Genomic DNA, 6,000 nt, shown 5'->3' on the forward strand with positions numbered 1-6,000 from the left:
CCTTCTGTAGTAATGCAATGAGCAGCCACCAGACCACCAAGCTAGTCAATTCAGAGTTCTTTTTGAATGCACACTGACATGTGCTTCCTGCTTTGGGTTAGGGAAGTAACTGAAGACTTGCCTTTTACTAGGCATACATTGTTTTAAGAACTGCCTGACATATTTTCAAATGGTTTTTCCATTAGTCAGAAGTGATTCCTGAAGTGCTTTTCTACAGTGATCCAGGTTTGTGTTGCTTCAGGATCTACACTCAGCAGCAAGTTGAATTCTCCAAAATGGGTTTGAACTGGAGGAGACACTGTTCTCTGTGCTGGGAGAAATTTTGGGGGGCAAATTTCAATGATGAAGGAGAAGGAAAACCTATTTGCTTGTTTTAAGTCAGGACAGTAATTTTCTGTTCTGGTGTGTGGGAATACAGTTTGTGTGCATCACTTCACTGGTCAATGCACTGTGGATTTAGCTTTTCTTTTGTCAAGCTAAAACATTTCCCATTTATCATTAAAGGGCTTTTAGGTTCTGAGGTGTCTTATAAATTCCTATTTATCTTTTTGTTTTATTTCATTGACGTTTCCTTCCACATGAGGCTTTTGACGGAAGCTTTGATTACCATTGAAGGCAGTAAAGTTATCTCTGCTGACGTCTCCCTAAAATCTGTAATTTTATGAAGCTTTTTCTGATTTCTAATTTATCACATTTGATACTGTAGTTTTCATTGCATGATTTCACATGGTGCTCAGGCCTTGTGATTACATAATGTACTTTTTATGAAAATGATTTGGTGCCAGAGGGGAGGCTCAGAGTAGAGGAAATCATTAACATGCAAAAAACTTGAGCTTCAAAATAGCTTCAATTAGAAACTTCTTTCAAAGAGCTACCACCTGCCTCTCATTTTGGCTTTGCATTAGCTCTAAAAATACATTGTAGTTTAAAAGTGTGATGTAAATATATTCATATCATGCTAGAATAACAAAACTACAAAACAACAGTAGCTGGACTTGTACTTAAAAGTAACACTTTCTGGCTGAGGGACATTCCTCTTGAGGCACAAGCTGCTGAAACTATGTAGAGTATGCTAAGTGATTCCATGTGATCTGCAAAAAACACTATGGGTTATATTTTCACTTTATAAATATGTCACTGGCAAAGCCAACTGGCTGCAATAAGCTTTTTTGAAATGGACATTTCTGGCTGAGTTTTTGGAAGACTGCATTTCTTAAAGTGAAACATAAAAACTCCATTCACAAGCTACACATTAAAAACAAATGGCCAAAGGAAATAAGATGACCTATAAAAAGCTGGGAAATAAGAGTTCATACACAATTTAATTTTCTTTAATTATGCTTTACTTGTAATAGTTTGAATAATTGGAGTTTGATCCACTAGTACTACTAGCTAGTTAAAATCCAAATGTGAAAATTAGTGAGTAAGAAAAACGCAAATATGATAAAGTGTCAGGTATATTAAAAAGTGATGCTGTGCTCTTAAAGGCAAAAAGAGTGATTACTGGTTCAGTCTTAGGTGCCTGTATATTTGGTTCTTCAGCTAGTATGGTTCAGTACTGCAGTATGCTTGGAGATTATTGGAACGCTCTAAAGAACTTGTCATGTTATGGCATGTCATAGTCAATCATATCACTACTGTTAAAACAGGAGATATTTTAACAGTGGTATTTGTATGTGATTAGGGATTATGAATGTTAAAGATGAATGCTTCCATGTCTGATATGACATGTAGCTTCATATATATTGCAGAAGGTGCTATAGTTTTTCTATTCATCATTTTAATAATGTAATGAAATTGGTAAGAATAAGATTGATGTTCATATAATACACATGAGAGCAGAATCTATTACTACTTGTTACTTCAGCAGTAACGCCGCTACTGACCTTTACTTTTTTCCGTTATTTGAATTATGATGTGCCTACTAGATTACCACTGTATATCAATTATATCTGAAAAACAGAAATTAACAACTAAATTGTATATTTTAGACAAGCTTAAACCCTGAAGGTTGTGGTCAGAAGCTGTCTAAAAGATGGCTTTCTCACTATGCTCACTATAACCAAAAGCACCTGAAATGTACTTCTGTTACAGAATATATAAGATATCTGTGTTGGTAAGGGTATTCACTTTAAAATTAAATGTCTTCTAATCTTGTGATATATCAAGCAATATTTAGAACTTTTCAAAACAGTAGAATAGCAGCATGGCAAAAATTTAAACATAATTACTGTTACAATTTTTTGGTGACCTGTATTATTCTATGCACAATTTTAATTTTTTAATTTCTGGTTTTGTCTATATATTTCTAAGGAAGAGATAAAAAATAAGAAGCCTTAAGAAGGTTCTACTACTGTGCATTTAAAAAACATTTTTCAAGCTGATATCTGTAATCTTTTTGTTCTCAGGTTTCAGGTACCAGGGAGTTCCATTGGAGCTAGACATTGAAAGTTAAGGTTCTGGAAACAGGGCAGACAGCTGCAGATTTCTTCTGTAGTGCAGTGTTCATGGTAGGAAAATTCTTAGGAAACTGTGGAAGCGGAGTTGAAGACTATACCCAGACTTACAGGGTTGTATTCTTGAAAAAAGTGTAAAATAGAAGTGGAACTGAATGGTTAGCTAATGTAAAGTATTGAGAGGGTTTTCGGTATGTCTTTGAATGCTGAAGGTGAACATGTGTGATTTTGAGGTAACAGATGTAGGATAACCATGGTCACATGGACACCTGGATTATGAGGCACTGTTTTCTTGCAAGCCAAATAAAAATGCCACTAGTTATTTTTAGTAGCCTAAGAGACTGTGGTGGCAACCAGTGGACCAGCAGGTTTTACTAGTTATCAGTGTTTATACAAGCTTCTCAGAGCACTTTTACTGGTTACTCACAATTTTATACAGCTGGCTAACTCATACTTTTTCTAGACTGTATCAGCAGTGTGATAATGTCAGCAACTGTTAGGAAGTGGAAACTGGGTATCATCAACGTTGATAGCATACAAATGCAAAAGATTTCAAGTTTCTCTAACGGTTTCCACTATTTGCTGATCGGGAGTATGTAATAGGACTAAATCCTGTGAAATTTCACAGCCTAGGGGAACAGATATCTACCATAGTGCCTTGGAATAGATCAGAAACGAAAGATGAATGCCTTCTTTGAATGCCTTATTTGAATAATTCTTCTCTTGACTTCATCTAGTCCAATCCCACTTCCCAAGCAGGTTCAGCTAGAAGTTGCCCAGGATTGTTTTCAGTTGTGTTTTAAATATGTCCATGGAAGGACATGCCACAAACTTTCTGCACAATGGGTTCCAGTGTTTGATGACCTTTGCAGTAAAAAAAAAAATACATTTTTTCTATGTTCAGATAGAATTTCATGTGATAGTTTCTTCCTGTTGATGCTCATCCTGTAGCTGTGTGCCCCAGAGGAGAGTCTGTCTCCCTCTTCTTCATTCTCTCCCATTAGGCATTTATGCATTATCGGTGAGATCCCTCCTGAGCCATATCTTTTCCAGGCTAAACAGCCCCAGCTCTCTAGCTTCTCCTCATCTGAAAGATGCACCAGTTTCTTAAATGATTTTTGTGCCCCTTTGCTGGACTTGCTGTGGTATGCCCCTGTTTGTGGGGTTTGTTTTTGGTTTTTTTTTTTGTACTGGGGAGCTCCGTACTGGACCCAGTACTCTGGATATGGCCTCAGCAATGCTGAGTAGAGAGGAAGGATTGCTTCATTCAAATTGCTGGTCACACTGTACCTAATTCAGCCTAGAATACTGTCGGCTGCCTTTGCTGCAAGGGTGCATTGCTGGCTCATGGTGTAATTTGTCAAGGAGGACCCCAAGTCTTTCTCTACAGAGCTGTTTTCCAGCTGGTTGGTGCCCAGTGTGTACCTGATGCCTGTGGTTATTCCTTCCTGGGACAGAACTTTGCATTTTCCTTTGAACTTCATGACATTCCTGTCTGCCTACTTTTCCAGCTTGTTGAGGTCACTCTGAATGGCAGCACACCACCTGAATCTGGTAGTTTAACCAATCTCCAGTTCACCTCATTGTCCACTTATGTAGCCTGGACTTCATCAGCTTATGTATGGGGATGCTGTGGGAGGCAGCACCAAAAGTCTTCCTAAAGTCAAGGTAAATGGCATCCACTGGTCTCCTGTTATCCACAAAGCTAGTCACCTCTTTGTAGAAGGCAGTTAGGTTGGTTAAGCATGATTTCGCCTTTGTAGATCCATGCTGACTACTCCTGATGAACTTGACCTTCATGTGTCTGGAAATGGTTTCCATGAGTATTAGTTGCTCCATTACTTTCCCAGGGTCTGAGGTGAGGCTGACTTGCCTGTTCCTTGGATCTTCATGTCCCTATTCCTTGTCATACTTATCCATCTTGAAGACAGTGACATTTGCTTTCTACCAGTCTTTAGGGACCTCTTCTGACTGATGTGACCTTTTGTTGTGGTTTAACCCCGGCTGGCAACTAAGCACCATGCAGCCCTTCGCTCACTCCCCCTGCAATGGGACAGGGGAGAGAATCAGAAGGGTAAAAGCGAGAAAACTCCTGGCTGGAGATACAGGCAGATTTCATAGGGAAAGCAAGAGCCCCGCGTGCAAGCAAAGCAAAGCAAGGAATCCATTCACCACTTCCCAGGGGCAGGCAGGTGCTCAGCCATCCCCACGAAAGCAGGGCTCCATCACGCCTAGCGGTGACTTGGGAAGACAAACGCTGTCACCCCAAACGTCCCCCCCTTCCTTAGTCTTCCCCCAGCTTATATACTGAGCGGGACGTCAGATGCTATGGAACACCCCTTTGGGCAGTTTGGGTCAGCTGTCCCAGCTGTCTCCCCTCCCAGCTTCCCCCGCACCTGGCAGAGCTGAGAGCTGAGAAGTCCTTGGCCAGTCTTGGCACTCCTTCGCAACGCCTAAAATCAGCAGTGCGTTATCAACATCCTTCTCGTACTAAATCCAAAACACAGCACTCTGCAAGCCACGATGAAGAAAATCAACTCTATCCCGGCCAAAACCAGGACAGCCAGGAAAAGCAAGCTCTAGCTCCTGGTATCGTTCTACAGCCCCCGTACCCCCTACCAGATGCAGCTCTGACAGAAGAGACATCCCCTACGTCAAGAAACCCTGCGTGAAGAACTGCAGGCTAGAAATGGGGAACACGACGTCAGGTGGCGCACCATGAGTTTCTGCTCCCGTTTGGAAACATGGGAGTAGGCCAGTGTTCCTGGAGGCGTGAGCAGATCACAGGGTGATGGTGAGCCACGAAGGAAGGGGCTGCAGGCAAATGCCTTCTTGCGTGTCAGGCCAGGTATTGCCAAAGGAAAGGCAAGCGTCGTGCAAAGCCCTGGTGAGAACTGACCTGCACCACTAGGGCCATTTCTCATTGCTCAGGTTCAAGAGAGACCAGTTCCATCTGGGATGAAGGCAGACAAAGACGAAGCAATTGATGAGGGGCATGCAGAGCCTACAGGAGAAGATGACGACTGGAAGGAGCAAGACAAAGGCTGAGAGGCCTGCCATCACTTTCAAGAACGGTATCGCGGATGAAGGACGAAGAAAGAAAAGAGCTCTTGAAGTGCAAGGAAAAATAGGCTAAAGAAGAGAAAACAGTTGAGGACTTCTTTCCAGGAAGAAGACATCACCCTGAAGAGTGGAGTAGCAAATGTCCCTTGGTGCCTCGGTAAGGAACGGTAAGGCAATCCTGCGCGCTCCTCACGCCTCTGCCAAGTTCACGCAGAGGGAACCAAAGGCCTGTCTTTCACCTCTGGCATCACCACAACCCAACCAACGGCGACAGCAGAAATGCCTTTATTGCCATAGGCTGACCGTGCAGATGAATTGAAGGCCCAGCAGCTGGGCCCAATGCATGGCCCCCAAGGGCAGGGACAGCCCCCGGGCCTCCACAGGGCCTGCCTCGGGGCCAGCACCCCAAGGGCCTTCCTGCGAAGGAGGCTGGGCAGAGGGGCGGCGGGCGGGGCTGCGCACGGGGGGCCCCGTCACCCCC

At 42.8% G+C, this 6,000-nt stretch overlaps 1 protein-coding gene across 1 annotated transcript in view; it reads left to right on the forward strand.

Moving 5' to 3' along the window:
* Positions 1–6,000, forward strand: part of BBS9 (Bardet-Biedl syndrome 9) — a 241,649-nt gene that overhangs the window by 24,495 nt on the left and 211,154 nt on the right. The window lies entirely within an intron of this gene.

Source organism: Egretta garzetta, unplaced genomic scaffold, assembly GCF_000687185.1.
Source record: "Egretta garzetta isolate BGI_Z169 unplaced genomic scaffold, ASM68718v1 scaffold713, whole genome shotgun sequence".
Taxonomy (NCBI): domain Eukaryota; kingdom Metazoa; phylum Chordata; class Aves; order Pelecaniformes; family Ardeidae; genus Egretta; species Egretta garzetta.